Here is a 17,214-nt window from a genome sequence, read left to right as displayed (position 1 = left end):
TCAGACTGCGCCTATAGGACAGAGTAGAACTGCTCCATCGAGTTTCTGAAGCTGTGAATCTTCACCCAAACAGACTGCCTCATCTTTCTCCCTTGCCATGGCTGGTGGGTGTGAGTCTTTGGGCTAGCTGCCCCAGATTTAACCCACTATGCCACTGGAGCAATTATAACGAAACGAAACCTGGGAGTACATCTGATAGCTCACATCCACATCCCAACTGACTAGAGTAACAATTATTAACACTTGCCACTTTTTGTTCTTATTGAGATACCGTCAAGGAAATACAGGCACCAGTATATCTTACTTTCAGTAGTTCAGCAGATATCGCTAAAGAATAAGGACATACCCCAAATCACAGGATCAGCTGTAACGATATTGGCAATCATTCCTTTATATAATCTAATATCCAGAACTTATTAAATGCTCCCACTGTCCCCATGATGCCTTTGCAGTTGCTTTCCTCAGCTGCAATTTTACTGTAAACCTCTTTCATCTTGAACAACGCCACCACTGACAGGTGCTTTGTGGAATGCCCCAGTATTAGGGATTGAATTGTGTCTCTCCAAATTTTGTGTTGGGATCCTAACCTGTGAATCCAGTGCTATTCGGAAATGGGATTTTCTCTGTACTTAGTGGGACCAGATCAGTGTAGAACTTCTTACATAGAGAACAAGCATAAATGCATGGGAGACAGATGTCCCATGTGGAATGGAGGAACATGGAGAATGGAGGAACATCTTCTCCCAGAGTCAACAGAGAGAGAGAGAGAGAGAGAGAGAGAGAGAGAGAGAGAGAGAGAGAGAGAGAGAGAACCCTTCCCTACAGTGGTACCAAGAACTAGGACTTCTAGCCTCCAGAGCTGAGCGAAACTAATTTATGTTCTGTTGAGCCATACAAGTGTAGTGTTTGTGTCGCAGTAACCCCAGGAGATGAAGATACTCATCTCTTGAGTCATTTCTTCATTCTTTCCACTTCCTGTTAACTAAAAACTAAACACATTTTAGCAAAAATATTTCATCTGTTGTTATGTACACTTTGTAGTTCATTATACCAGGAAGCACATGATACCCAATTCTCTCAATATTTAGATGCTAAGATTAGAATTGTAGAAGGTTATTGTGCCAACCTGGCCGATGAACACGTGGGGTTATTGAAGGGCAGAGGGATAAATGGCTCAGTGAGCCTCGCCTTTCTAGTTCTCAGGTCCTTGATTTGTGGTCAGACCAGGGTGCAGCTGCCTTAGTCAGTTCCCTGCTTCAGCTGGCAAGGTTCACTTCTTACAAGACATCCCCGAGGAGAAGCCCCATGGACCTACCCCGATGCAGCCCTGGGTGCTGGAGCACCCGTGTGGAGACCCTGTCAGTGCTGAGATGCTTACACATTCACTGGCTCGACTTTCTTCCTGCAGCCAGCAGTATTGCGTGTGTTTTGTGAAGTGGAGGAGGACTTTGTGGCTTGGTGTCAGACAAATGGACTAATGTTGGACTTGTGGGCTTGGGCAGCACTGGGTTGGGATGTTTTCTTGATGTGCACTTACCCTTTATATAAAACTCTCTCTTACGCAGAGGAGTTTCTGTGGACTTGATTCTCTAATGTACCCAGACTAACACAGTGAGACTCCATCTCCTGTACTTTGGACTTGCTAACCGGAGAGGCCTATTCCTGGAGAAGGATCATGCTTGGCAAAGGCAGCGAAAGAGGAAGCCCCTCAACAGGATGGATTGACACAGTGGGAACATTAATGGGTTCCAACATAAGGACAATTGAGAAGATGGTGCAGAACTGGGCAGTGTTTCATTGTGTTGCAAAGCTAGGCACCATGACTGGGAACCAACTCGATGGCACCCAGCAACAGTCACAACAGATATCTCTGGGCGGGTATTTGCTGTCCCTGTGAGGTACCATAGCGTAGCTCCAAGTCATTGAGACCCTGTGTACAGCAGAGTGAGACACCAGCCGGCCTTGTTGGCCTGCTCTTTTATGTGAGCCTGTTATTGCAGCCACTGAGTAAATCCATCTGGTAGAGGGCCTTTCTCTTTTCCCTTGCCCCTCGACTTCACCAAACATGATGTCCTCTAGATGCCGCTCTCTCCTGCCAACATGTCCAAAGTATGTGAGAAGACATCTGGCCATCCTTGCCCCTAAGGAGCATTCTGGCTGTACTTCTTCCAAGACAGATCAGCTTTCCTTTTTGGCAGTCCATGGTACTTTCTTCGCTAGTATCATAATTCGAATATATTGATTTTCTTTTCTGGTCTTCTTTATTCAATGTCCAACTTTCACAAACCTATGAGACAATTGAAAATAACCATGTTTTGGTTTAGACACACCTATCTATATGTGTATGGATGTACAAATACATAATTGAGTGGAATTATATCAGTAACATTAATTACATTAATCAAATCATGCAACCATTTTGAATGTTCTTTTCCATATTACTAACTGCAACCCATGAGTTGCTCCATGAGAGAAAAATGAGATTGTCTGATTCCATAAAGATGACCAAACTAAGCAAATTCAGTGAAGAAAGCTGATGGTGCCCAGCTGTCAAAAGACATAGAATCTGGGGTCCTATAGGCTGGAAGATAAACAAGGGGCCATCTAACTGAGAAAAAACAAAGCCCACATGGAAGAAGCACACCAGCCTGTGAGATCATGAGGCATTGAAGGGATCGGGTATCAGGCATCAAAGATCAAAAAAAAAAAAGAAAAAAAAAGAGTCATAGCATTGTGAATGAGAGGGAGTGCGGAGTGGGGACCCAGGGCCCATCTGTGGGAAACTGGACATCCCCTTGCAGAAAAGTTGCAGGGAGGAGATGAGCCAGTCATGGTGCAGTGTAGCAATGATGAAACATACAATTTTCCTCTAGTTCTTGAATGATTCCTCCACCCCTTCCCCACTATCATGATCCCAATTCTACCTTACAAATCCAACTGGACCAGAGGATGTACACTGGTACAGATACGAACTGGAAACACAGGAATCCAGGACAGATGAACCCCTCAGGACCAGCAGTGAGAGTGGCGATATGGGGAGGGTGGATGGTAGGTGAGGGAGAAAGGGGGAACAGATTTCAAGGATCTATATATAACCTGCTCCCTGGGGGATGGACAGTGAGAATTGGATGAAGGGAGATGTTGGATGGTGTAAGATATGACAAAATAATAATATTTATAAATTATCAAGGGTTCATGGGGGAGGGAGGAGTAGGGAGGGAGGGGGGAAATGAGGAGCTGAGACCAAGGGCTCAGGTGGAAAGCAAATCCTTTGAGAATGATGATGGCAACATATGTACAAATATGCTTGACACAATGGATGGATGTATGGATTGTGATAAGAGTTGCATGAGCCCCCAATAAAATGATTTTCAAAAAAGATGACTAAACTTTAGAAACCCTAATTAGGGTTGCTGTGTATCAGAATTGACTCAATGGCAGTGAATGGGTTTCCAAATGATTCCATCACTATTAACAGAAACTCAGTCACTAAGCAATGACATCCCCTCCACCCTTTTACCTCCCTTCCAACTCTGGTAACTACTCATAAACATTGATCTCTATTGGCTTGGCTATTTTAAAAAATTAAACTTTTGCTTTGAGGTGGATTGTAGTTGCATGAGCATTTGTAAAAAATAATCCCATGCATTCATTACCCATTATCCCCACTCCCCCACCCTAAGGTAACACCTTGCAAAACCATAGCACAATGTCACGATCAGAAGATTGACATTGATGCAGTTAAGATATAGATTTCCATGCCCATCTCCCTCTCAGAGGCCACGCCCCCAATCCCTGAATCTCAATAACTACTAATGTTTTCTTATAATCCTGTCATTTCAAGAACGTGACATAAGCAAGTTACATACAATATGTAACCTTTGGGGGTTGCTTGCTTTACTCAGTATGATACCTTGGGGATTCACCCACATTGCTGGGTGTGCATAAATAGTGTGTTCATTTTTGTGTTAGTAATATTCCATGGTGTGGTTGCACCACCGTTATTAAGCATTTACCCATTGAAGAACAACTGGATTATTTCCCACTTAGGGGCTAATTTGAATGAAGGTACTATGAACATTTGTATGCAGGTTTTCTTGTGACTTACATTTTCATTTCTCAGTATGAAAGAGCCATATACCCACAGGGTTGTCTGGTTAGTTTTAGTTTCATAAGAAACTACCATCAATACCTCATGGTCACACAGGCTGGTACGGTTCTTCCACGTGGGCTTTGTTGTTTCTGAGCTAGATGGCAGCTTGTTTATCTTGAAGCCTTTAAGACCCCAGACGCTATATCTTTTGATAGCCGGGCACCATCAGCTTTCTTCACCACTTTTGCCTCTAAACCTACCCTGTGTGTGTGTGTGTGTGTGTGTAAGAGACAGAGAGAGAGAGAGAGAGAGAGAGAGAGAGAGAGAGAGAGAGAGAGAGAGAGAGAGAGAGAGAGAGCAGGATTCAGAAAGTTTGTAAGAAAATTCCATCATCTTTTAATTCCATTTTTCATGAGCTTTTTTCAGCACTACCCTAGATCCACTTGTAAAGCCTCATATGGCTCTATAAGGTTTTAAGGAGTCTTAGTGGTAAAACAGAGAGGCATGGTAGTGCTGTGGGACAGGCACTGGACTGCTAACCATAAGGTCAGTGGGTTCAAACTCACTTACTGAGGGAAAGATGAGGTTGTTTGCTCCTCTAAAGACTGACAGTCTTGAAAGCTCTGTGTGGAGTGGCTATGAACGGTATAAAGTGGAGGGCAGTGAGTTTGGTTGTTTATTGTTTTAGGGTGATGCAGTAATGAGCCCTGGTGGTGTAATGGGTTAAGTATTGGTCTGTTGAGTGTAAGACCAGTGGTTCAAATCTGCGAGCCACTTCATGGGAGAAATGGTAAAGATTTACAGTTTCAGGAATCCAAAGAAGTCCTACTAATAGAATCACTATGAGTTACAATTGACTTGATGGCAATGGATTTAGAGGGAGTGGTGCAGTAGTTTAGCACTTACTGTTTACAGAAAAGTTGGCAGTTCAAGCCTATCCATCAAGATTACAGCCAAGCAAACCCTATGGGGCAGTTAGACCCTGTCACATGGAATTGCTATGAGTTGGAATAAATTTCAGGGCACCCAACAACAATATCATTATGCTTTTGGTGAAGTGTGACTCAATAATAAAGGAGTATTTAAGAAATAAAGTGCAATCCAAAGAGATCAAGTTCTCCTTTCCCCAAAGTCATTTGTATTTGATTTGGTGCCATTAGTGAGAAAGTCCCACATTTTATTATTTATTCAAATACTTTCAGAGGGCACACTGCACCAGGGACTGTGCAGAGTCCTTGGGACATAAAGACAAAAACAGATGGCCTTCTATTTCATGGGGGACACTTTTCAGTTTTTCAAAAGTTAAGGAAATTCAAATGAAGCGTGCGCTGAGAACTCCTTAAGAATTGCAGGTGTCCTAGGTGAATGGATCCATGATCAGTAAGTAAATCTTGTTATGAGTTCTTTGTAAGACACCAGCTATTGCTACCAGATTTTTAAGGCACTCTGAAGAGTTGGGAATATTCAAAAGAGGGGGGCTTTTCCTGGGCAGAACTAAAACTCTCCCAAGGCCCACATGCTTGCAAATCCTTCCCAGCATTCCTTCATCATTCATTTATTCAGAAACAAAACCAAATAGTCCATGGAGCCAACTCAGTCTTGCAAAATGAATGGAACATTTTCATTCTCTCTCCTTCGGGTGGGGTAGAAATACACTGAGAGGGTACTCCTCCTGGTCAGCCTGCCCCCTCCCTCTGCTCCCAGTCCTCACTGGTCTCATTCCAGGACTGTCTGAAATGCCAGAGCACTGGAGAAGAGAGGCTATTACTATTGAGCCATTTTACACATGGTTATCTGCTACTGGGTGTATTTAGGAACCTTGGTGGTGTAGCGGTTACACATTGGGTTGCTAACCACAAGGTCAGCAGTTTGAAACCTCCAGGCTCTCCACAGGAGAAAGATGAGGCTTTCTAATGCCATAAAGAGTCACAGTCTTACAACCCCACGGGGGGCAGTTCTACCCTGTCCTGAGGGGTCAGAATAGATTGGATGGCAGTGAGTTTTCGGTACTGGGTGCATTTTAGATGTCAGGTATGAGAGTAAAACCAAAGACAAGAGTCAAACATGGTGCAACAAAGCAAAACCAAAACCCAGTCCCAAGACCCAGCTGGAGACAAACTGGAGAAATGGAAGTATTTGTTTTTGGCTTTTGGTGAGACTTTGCTGCCACCAGGTGGCTGAAGGAAGCCCTTCTCATAGGAAGTTGTCACTGGAGCTGTCTTCTATGGTTTTCAGAATGACAAGTGTGTTCGTCCAGGAAGACTAGAGAAACCAATCCAGAGACACTCATATATTTATAAGAGAGAATTTTATATCAAAGAGCAATTGTACAGTAAGAAGACATCCCATCTCAGTCCAGATCAAGTCCATAAGTCAGATATTAGCCCATATGTCCAATACCAGTCTATAATTTCCTCTTCAGGCTCACGCAACATAAGCAATGATGCTGAATGCAGGAAGATCACGGGCCAGTGGATGGAAAGTCTTGTGGATCCAGTGGAAGCATATCTGCATCTCCATATGGCTTCTCAAGCTCCAGGGCTCTGACTTTATCAGTGTAGCTCCATGTACCTTCTCAACAGGAATGTCCTGCATGGAGTGCGTGTATCTGGCCTCCAGTGAGCTATTTATCTCCTTCTCAGCTCCAAATGAGGTCATCAAGCTGCAACCTGACTGACAGGTTAAACACCCCACTCACTGTTAATAGTCTCAAGTTAACACTAGATTATGTACCCACCACAAGGGAGATGGATCACTAGATGACTGGACTTATTCACTTACTATGTATTTAAGAAATATCACATTTTGACAGGAACTGTGTCATGTATTTTTAGGAAATGGTGTTTGAGATTGGAGTCTGAAAATTGTGTTGGCACTCATTGGGCAAGGGCTACAGGAGCAAAACTGGCCCACACATCCATCCCCGGAGGATAATCAGGTGATGGCATGGGTTGGGGAGGTGACACCTATGAGTAGACAAATATACTCAAATCTGTTGGCTGAAAAGTACAAGCACACCGTGGAGATCTTGTGGGTTTGGTTCCAAACTACCCCAATAAAGCAAATACTGCTGTAAAGTGGCTCACATGAATATTGGGCTTCCAATATCCTTCATATTTATGAAGTTAATGGTTAACCCATTAACCAGCAGGATCTGATTTGTAAACCCCACTGAGTGAACTAGACTTTACTTTAACCCACTTGTGGCAGATGGAAGGAATTGAAATAATCCCTTAGATGTAAGGCCGAAACATCCTAGTGTTAGAAAAACCAAGGTTATGGATTTGGAAGTCAGTGGATTTCAGTTCAAACCTCTTGCTTCGAGGATGCCCAAGAAACGGTGGCTCCAGATGAACCTCTATTTTCTATTTTTAAAATCATTTTATTGGATCTATTTTTATATTCCTTTGGCATTTCATGACATTTCTGCCAGCAGGCAGGGCTCTGCCTTTGCGGATGAGTGTGATTCAGAGTTTTGCCTAGTCTCCAACCTTCACTGTTTTCAGAGTGCACAGTCACTAAGTTTTTCATCTGTACAAGTCAACACACTTATGTATGTTAGGTAAAATATCTACCCTATACATGTAGACTTTCCTTAACAGTATTTTAAATTCTATACCATTGGCTAAATGAATACTACTGTCAATAGAATTACCATATACTCCATGGGGATGATTGTAATGTTTCCCAATAAAATGATAATGATGTGTCTAAAGGGGACCAGGGACATATATACTCTCTACATGGATGTATTTTGAGCTGTCACTTAATCTAAGAACAATTCATTCTCATGGTGTGACCCTACTGGATACCTGCCCTCATGACTAGATTGCTGAAGATACGGGTGCCGTATCAAAGCGTGGTGAAGAAAGCAGATGGCGTCCAGCTATCAGAAAGAAAGAGGAGCAGCTGGGGTCTTAAAGGCTTATCTTAAAACAAGCAGCCATCTAAGTGAGATGTCAGCTAAGTCCCCCAAAAGAAGCACACCGGACTGTGTGACCCACGGATTGTAAATACATTTTTAAAAATCCTGTAACAGAGGAGAGGATGGTATGAGGGTTTAAATTCGGAGTGTCCAAGTTTTAGAAGGCTGTGGATTGACAGCGAAAGCTCTAAATCCATTAGCTGGGTTCCCACGTGGATAAAATCTCTTGTTGAATCCCGTCTGAGCATTGACTAGGCATGTGGCTAGCCTTGCTATCGGACTGAGCGTACTGGGAATGGAACTAATGCCGATGTAGTTAGGTTACAATGTAATGCCTTATCACTTGTTTTTCCTTTTGACCCATTTTAAATTTGTTCTAGTTTTTATTGTTTTCTACCCTTTTATTGAGACTTGTCTCTATTTTACTATTGTTGTTGAGCTTTAGTTTTGTTTCTTATATTTTTCTCTGCATAAAATTCAGGATAGGTAAATCTATAGCGACAATAACTGGATTAATAGTTCCTTAGGTTAATGGCAAAGCACTTTGGATTGAAATGGGGAGCTATAAATGTGTTAGTCTGGGTACTTTAGAGAAACAAGTCCATAGAAACTCTTAATTAGGGTGCGAGGTAGTACCGATGAAGAACACAGCTTTCCCCCAGATCCTGGATGCTTCCTCCCCCCAACTACCATGATCCGAATTCTACCTTGCAGGGCTGGATAGGGAAGAGGCTGTACACTGGTACATATGAGGGCTGGAGGCACAGGGAATCCAGGGTGGATGATACCTTCAGGACCAAGGGTGTGAGGGGCGATGCTGGGAGAGTGTAGGGTGAGTGGGTTGGAAAGGGGAAACTGATTACAGGGATCCACATGTGACCTCCTCCCTGGGAGAGGGACGGCAGAGAAGGGGGGGAAGGGAGACTCCGGATAGGGCAAGATATGACAAAATAACGATGTATAAAGGGCACATGAGGGAGGGGAAAAAAAAAGAGGACCTGATGCAAAGGGCTTAAGTGGAGAGCAAATGCTTTGAGAATGATTAGGGCAGGGAATGTATGGATGTGCTTTATACAATTGATGTATGTATATGTATGGATTGTGATAAGAGTTGTATGAGTCCCTAATAAAATGTAAAGAACGAAAAGAGGAGGAAAAAAATGATTAGGGCAAAGAATGTACAGATGTGCTTTATACAATTGATGTATGTATATGTATGAACTGTGATAAGAGTTGTATGAACCCCTAATAAATTGTTAAAAAAAAAAAAAGAATTACAGTCTTGGAAACCTATAGGGGGCAGTTCTACCCTGTCCTGTAGGGTCACTATGAGTCAGATTCAACTGGGTGGCAGTGAGAAGGCACTATCCAAATCACAGAATTGTAGGGGAATGGATACAGTGGACAGTATGAGATATGCCCCCCCACTAAAAAAGAATAATAACTATTTATAATATGAGAATAGGGGTTTTTCCGGGGTAGGGTGGGAGAGGAAGGAGATAAAGGGGAGTTGCTATTAAAGAGTTCAAGAAGAAAAAAATGTTGTGAAAATGATGGTGGCAGTAATTGTACAATTATGCTTGACCTAACTGAATTATGGATTGTTATAATATCTGGAAGTGCTCCCAATAAAATGATTTTTTAAAAAGAGACAGTTTTAGATAAAGGTTAAGTGCACATCAAGAAAACATCCCAACCCAGTGCTGCCCAAGCCCACAAGTCAACATTAACCAATTAACCCATATGTCCAACACCAATCCACAAAGTCCTCCTCTATCTCACAAAACAGATGCAGTGATGCCGATTGCAGGAGGAAAGCTGAGTCAGTGAATGTGTAAACATCTCAGCTCTGGCAGGGGTCTCTACACGGCTGCTCCAGCCCCCAGGACTGCATCGGGTTAGGTCCATATGGCTTCTCCTCAGGGATGTCTTGCAGGAAGTGAGCCTTGCCAGCTAAAGCAGGGAACTGGCTAAGGCAGCTGCACCCTGGTCCAAACAAAGCAAGAGACCCGAGAACTAGACAGGTGAGGCTCACTGAGCCATTTATCCCTCTGCCCTTCAATAACCCCACGTGTTCATTGGCCAGGTAGGCACAATAAACTAATTACCTCAAATACTGAGTATGAGAAAGAAGAAAATATTCTAAAAGTGATTGTAGTGATGATTGCACAATTATTTTAAATATGTCTGAACCATTGAATTGTATGATATATATGATAATTGAATTATATGCTCATAAGACTATTATGAATTTTGGACAAAATTAATTATTGCCTTTAGCAGTATCTTTATAATTATGATCTTTATTTTGGAAGGCTGGGAATGTCATACAAACACTCATAGGCAAACTTAATCCATGTGATTGGTACTGTTTGGCCCCTTTGAATTGGATCCGACTTGCAGGGATGCAGTGCAAAACAAAGGAAATACTGCCCTTCTCATGATTGTTCTCCTTCTAATCCCGATATGCATTCTTCTTGATATAATCCAGTTCCTCTATTTACTCAGTATACAGATTGAGAAAATATGGTAAGAAGATCCAACCCTGACACACACCTTTTCTGACTTCAAACCATGCCATATTCCTTATTCTGTTTACACAACTGCCTCTTGATTAATGTACAAATTCCAAATGAGCACAATTAGGTGTTGTAGAATTTCCTTTTTTTCCCCAAGACTGTCCAAAAATTTATAATGATCCATATAGTGAAATGCCTTTGTATAGTCAATAAAACATGAGTAAACATCTTTCTGATAATCTCTTCTTTCAGTTAAGATCTATCTGACATCAGCAATGCTATCCCTTGTTCCAAGTAGTTTCTGAATCCAATCTGAATCTCTGGCAGTGACAATTATTGCTGGTTGATCTTCAGCAAAATTTTGCTTGCATGCGATTCAATGATATTGTTATATAATCTGAGTATTCTGTTGGGTCACCTTTCTTTGGAATGGATACAAAGAGGAGTAGCTATCTTTCAAATTTCCTGTCATAGGTAAATGCTTCCAGTGCTTCATCAGATTGTTGAAACATTTCAATTGGCTATCAATTCCCGGAGCCTTACTTTTGGATAATGTTTTCAGTGTAGCTTGGTCTTATTCCTTCAGTGCCATTAATTCTTGCTCATATGATACCTCTTCAACTAATTCCATGCATGGTGGGAGGAAGGGTGGGGGAGGGAAGGAAAAAATGAGGAGCTGATACCAAAAGCTCAAGTAGAAAGAAAATGTTTTGAGAATGATGATGGCAACACATGGACAAATGTGTTTGACACAATGGATGGATGTATGGATTGTGATAAGAGCTGTGTAAGCCCCCAAGAAAATGATTTAAAAATAAATAAAGGTCATTTATGAAATATAAATTTATAATTGCATGTCGACTAGTGCTTTTTAGTACCGTAACTCTGTGTATTCTTTCCATCTTCTTTTGACGCTTCCTACATCACTCACTATTTTGTCCATAGAATCCTTTAATGTTGCAACTCAAGCCTTAGGTGTGTTGTGTCCGAATTCAAAGGTTCACTCCCAGCACAGCTGAGCTTCCTTGAGGTTTAGAAAAATCTATTTGGTGTTGTCCTCCTGATCTGTCTATACATCTAAGTACCGAGCCAGCCCTAGCTGCACAATGCTCTGGCCCCCATGCTGGACACACTGCACATCTGGGAAGTTTTCAGCTTCCCCTGAACTCAACCTTAGAAATAAAGAGACGAGTCCTTCTCTGCCAACCCCTAAAATCCAAGAGAGGATTCTATTTCCAAAGTGTGACTCCCTCCTGCTTCTGGAGTAGAGAAAACAACTCTAGATCGATGCTTTCTGCTGTCAGTCTCCAGTTTGTTTGTCCATCAAGCCCTTTCATTAAAAACACAAACAAATCAAATAGGCAAGCAAACAAATGAAGCTTTCTCCCTAAGTAACAGCTCTCCCCCAAATGCTTTGATTTTCAATCTATGAATTTAAAAAGGGGTGGGGAAGGTGCCTTAAAGGACATCTTTGTTCAAGATTCCTGGAGGTGAGTGCTTTACAAAAACAGTCCCTCATTTGAGCAAATTAAAAGAGGTGAGCATTGATGTCCCCATGGAGGACAGACTGGTAATGGGACAAGGAGACCCAGGAAGGTGGGGCCGCAGTTACCACCTTAAAATCCTATCGATTACAACATAAGCATTTTCTCAAATTAGATACATCTTAGAAGCATCATTTTAATAGTTGTCCAGTATTCCAAGCAACAAATATAATTGTTGTTGTTGTTAGGTGCTGTCCTCAGTGACACTATGTGTAACGGAACAAAGCTCTCCCCAGCCGGCGCCATCCTCACAATTGTTAGTACGGTGCAGCCACTGTGGGAATCCATCTCATTAAGGGTCTTCCTCCTTTTTTTTGGCTGACCTTCGACTTGACCAAGCGCGATATCCTTCTCTTGACAACATGGCTAAAGTATGTGAACCAAAAGTCTTGCCAGTCTCGCATCTAAGGCACATTCTAGCTGCACTTATTCCAAGGCAGATTTGCCCATTTTCTGGCCATCCACGGCATGTTTAACACTCTTGGCCAACATCTTAATTTAAGTGTATCGATTCTTCTTCAGTCTTCCTTATTTATCATCCAGCTTTCACATGTGTTTGAGGTAACTGAAAATACCATGTCCAAACCCCAAACAAGTTCACTGACATTGAGCAGATTCAGGCACATAGCGGAGAACTGCCCCTGTGAGTTTCTGAGACTATCACTCTTTACAGGAGTAGAAATCACCAGCAACTCCTTTCTCCTGCGAAGCTGCTGGTGGTTTCGACCCACTGACCTTGTGGCTAGCAGTCCATGTGCCCAATGCATTGACTGATTTCATGAGCACTGAGCAAAATGAAACCCTTGATGACATCAATCTTTCCCCATTTATCAGGATATTGCTTGTGAAGGATTTTTGTTTTATGTTGAAAACATGAAATATAATTTACTATTCTCTTATTTCTTATTTTGCTTTCTTTTATAATCTAATATGGCTATCTTAGAACATAAAGTTTCCCTACTTTAACATAGATTATTTCTACCAGCGTAGTTGTATTATGTTAAGGTTTTTCTTAAGGCTCTTTAATGATGCAGCGGTTAAAGTGCTCAGTTGTCAACCCAAAGGCTGGTGGTTTGACCCTATCTGTAACTCTGCCGGAGGACGGGGCAGGACTCTACTTCTGTGAAGCTCACTGCCTTGCAATTCGAATGGGGCCCTTCTATTCTGCCTTGTAGAGCCAATGAGTTGGAAATAGTTCGATTACAACAGGTAAAACTTTTGTTACACATTCCAAACAGTTGACACTGTTTGATTCTAGAAGGTTACACATTGGTGGAGCCTCTGCACCAGCCTTCCAGAAGTGGCCTGTACTAGTGGCCTGTCACCATGTCGCCACCTCTTACTTAGCCCTCAACCCACTGTGGTTTGACTTCTGCTCAGAGCCCTCCAGTGTAATCTCCTGTGCCAAGGATCGTGTTGCTAAACCCCACTCTTCCTGTTCGACTTCTCAGCAGCATTTCACGGTGGCAGACTCCTGCTTCCATGAAGCATCTGTGCCCTCCAGGTGTCCTTCTCCCCAGTTCCCATCTCCGTTGCAAGTCCATCTTCTCTCTGTCCTGTTTCCCAGAGATCTCTTCTAAACCACTGACTCTAAAGATGGTACCCAGGAAACTTTCCAAAAATCAAACTCACTGCCATTGACTCACTGGCCCTGTGGATGAAAATCTTTTTTCGAGGTTGTAAATCTTTCTCCCAGCATGCAGCATGTGGGTCCCACCTTTCAGTTATCACAACCCACTACATCACCCGGGCTCCTTCCAGGAAACCGTACATACCCCCAATTCTACTTGCCAATGCCTCACACCTTCACTTCCACTTCAGCTCTCTCTAGGACTCTCCATCCATCTACTCACTGGGTATGTCACGCCAATAAGAAGTCCCAAGAGCAAAAAAAAAAAAAGTCCCAAGAGCATCTCGCTACCTTCTTCCACCTTCATGAGTCCTCACTGGCCCCCAATGTCAGTCAATTGCACCATCAGAGACCAGATGCTTCAGACCAAAATCTGGCCATCACCTCTTTCTTCTCTTCTCTATATTCAATCAACCACGGAGTCCTGTTAATTCTAGTTCTGAATGTCTCTTATCTTCCTATGTGTCCCATGCTCTCTGCCACTACGACTTGGAAGAAAAACAATGGGCAATCTGATTCTGTAAAGGCTGCAGTTTGGGAAAGCCAGTGGAGCAGTTTCACTCTGTTATATAGAGTCAGAAGGAAGTGATCCACTGCCACCAAGCCCATTCGGACTCATAGCAGCCCTATGTAGGCAGAACAGGGCTGCTCCTTAGGGTGGCTGCATCTGTAAATCTTATTTCTGGTTGTTTTGGCCAACTTTTTACTTAGTATTCTGTAGTTGTTTAACAGACAGTTTAAATGGTCTTAATGGGTGGGTGGAATGGGAGGCTCTTGCAGATTCCCAAGGAAATGTCAGAAAGACAACATATTGGCCAGCATTAGCCTTTTGTTTTGGGGTTACTGAGTGAGCAGCACTTTCCTTAAGTAAGCATCTGATCTCAGATTCTTCGCCCCGAGAACATTTTGGGATTCCAGCTTGCAGCCCCTATGCAATCTGCACCCTTCTAATAGCCAGCTCGATGATATAGGCAGAATGGGTCAGCTCTCCATTTTAAATGGCTAGATGTTTGTGGAAGAGCTTAGTATTGCTTGCTTGCTTCATTTACTGGAAGAATCCAATAGGAAGTGGCCTTCAGGGACACTTAAGAGAATTACAACACTGGCACATAAGTCAAGCCTTAACACCTTTAACATTTGCTTGTTGAAAGCAATGCCATAAAATCAAATAACATTAAAGCACTTTTACTTTTTCCTCAAAAGAACAAAAAAATTATGGGGGAGACCTTAAAACGGGACACATTTTTTTTAAAGCAGCACATATTTTAATGAATAGTCCTTGGGAATTAATACAGAAGAGTTTAATTTCTTTTTTTTGAACAGGGATTTTGGTCCGAGGGTTTGTTTGTTTTTAGTATCTGCTTCTGCCTCCCCCTCTATCAGACTGCCTCCCTCCACCACCGCTCCTCTCCGTAGAAGGAGTGAGCCCTCTTTTTTGTCTGCCAACCCAATCGCAACCACATGAGTTGGGATAACTTCTGCTGCTTGAGTAACTGCCATGACTCCACTACGGCCATCCTGTGAGCTGCTGTTAATCACGATGGCATTTGCTTCCACCATCAGATGGCCGTGCCTGTGTGTAGGTGACTCACTGCATGAGTTACCATGGCTCTCGTTGGAATCTCTGTAGGAACGTCTACTTAAGATGGTCTGAACAGTCGCAGTCATCATAGCCATCTCAATCACTATAGCCTCTGGAGGGATAGTCATGATGTGAACTGGAAGAACCATAATCAGGTTATGTATCATTTCTTAGTGGTGATGTATAATCCCTTGTATCACGAGACTGGAGTGTGTTAGCCCAGGTGGACTAGAGAAACAAATTCATAAACACGCATATGTATATAAGGGAAAAGTTTATATATAAGAGGAATTGCACATTGAGGAAACATCCCAACCCAGTCCAGTCCAAGGCCGTAAGTCTGATATTAGCCCATATGTCCCTTACCAATCTATAAAGTCCTCTTCAGACCCATGAAACACATGCAATGTAGCCAAATACAGGACAATTAACAAGCCGGTGGGTAGAAAGTCTTAGGGTCCAGTGGTGGTGTAAGTGTCTCAGTTCTGGCAGGGGTCTCTGTGGCTTCTCCAGCTTCCAAGGTTTGGTTGCGCCCATGTGGCTTGTCTTGTGCAATGTCTGGGGGGTGGGGGTGTGTGGGGGTGGAGAGAGAGAGGTCTTCGGCCTCCAAGGAGGAAGTACCAGATTTCCCAGAAGGGCATGCCCACACAGAAGTGTCATTGGCTATTTCCAGATTGACAGCCTAAACTCCACCCCCACACTCATAATCCTTAAATTGACACTAGATTAGGTGACTACCACATGGGGTAATCTCTGCTTGAATAGCTGTCTTTAGTAGAATCTCCATCATCTCTCTGGGATAAATAAACATTTCTCTGTGGATGGCAGGGGTTTCCTTCATGGTCAGCCTCTGTAACTATCTCTTCTACGTGATTCAGGAGTAAGAACTTCTTATCATCCCACTGCTGCTGTGCACTGGTCCTGAAGGAGCTGACCTTTTAGGAGGTGGTCCTCCACCGCGTGGTGGAAATCCTGGAGTGGTCCTCTGGAAGAACTCATGTTGAAATGCGTGGAGTAACCGCCATCATCCATTTGCCCCCATGTGAAGGGGGTCCCCTGTTTCCTCCACTGCCTCCTCTTCCACCTCAAAAATTTCCTGGAGGGCTCTTTTTCTTGGAGGTGGGGGGGGGTGTCACGCCTACACTTTCAAATGTTGGCTACATGGCATGTTCTGTTCTACCTTACTGATTTTTCCATGTAAAGACTTTCTGTTCATGCAGAGCTTCCCTGGCCGAGTTCTAGGCTTCCACCAGTGACGACTTTTAACCACGTGACCCCAAAGGCAGGTATTTCCTAGAGGGTGAACTACTGGGTGGGCAAAGAGGGAGGGAAGCACTAGTCTTACCTGGCTGGCGCCAAGAGGACAAGGACGAATAAAAGAGACAGTAAACTTTATACTGCTTGGGAACGGGACTGAAGGCCCATTCTATAAATCTTCACCATGACAGACGGCCTCATCTCCTCAGGCGGGCTGGTAGTTTGGAACCACAGACCTTGCAGTTAGCAGCCCAGCACTTGGGTCCCAAAGCTCTGCCTGCTACTTTGTCCCGCTCCTCAGTCTGTGATCCGATTAGAATGAACTATTTTATCTAGGTGACTTAAGCCACTCGTCCCCTTGAGCCCCTCCCTTGGACGAGGGAGGGGACCTCCTCTGTTCTCCAGAAGGTCCACTGCTTCCTCAGTTACAGCATTTTCACGGGGTTGTAACTGCCAGGTTATTTTTCTTTCTTTTTATAAAAAATCATTTTAACCAGGTTATTTTTCAATCACTCCATCAAACAAGATGTTCCTGCAGTGCAGGGACCGCAATTTGGCCAGGTTGAGTGCCAGGTTCTCCCGGATGGGCCCAGATACACAGAGCCCGCCAGCTCGCCCCATCCGGCCCCAAACGTGCGCTAGGCCCAGAGATTCCCGCCGCGCG

The 17,214-nt window shown here is 43.3% G+C and overlaps 1 pseudogene; it reads right to left on the bottom strand.

Moving 5' to 3' along the window:
* Positions 1 to 15,062: 15,062 nt before the first annotated feature.
* LOC142430464 (RNA binding motif protein, X-linked-like-1) lies at positions 15,063 to 17,171 on the bottom strand (annotated as a pseudogene).
* Positions 17,172 to 17,214: the final 43 nt, after the last annotated feature.

Source organism: Tenrec ecaudatus, chromosome 17 (assembly GCF_050624435.1).
Source record: "Tenrec ecaudatus isolate mTenEca1 chromosome 17, mTenEca1.hap1, whole genome shotgun sequence".
Lineage (NCBI taxonomy): Eukaryota > Metazoa > Chordata > Mammalia > Afrosoricida > Tenrecidae > Tenrec > Tenrec ecaudatus.
Note: the sequence above shows the minus strand (reverse complement) of the source record. Positions and strands in the feature narration are given on the sequence as shown.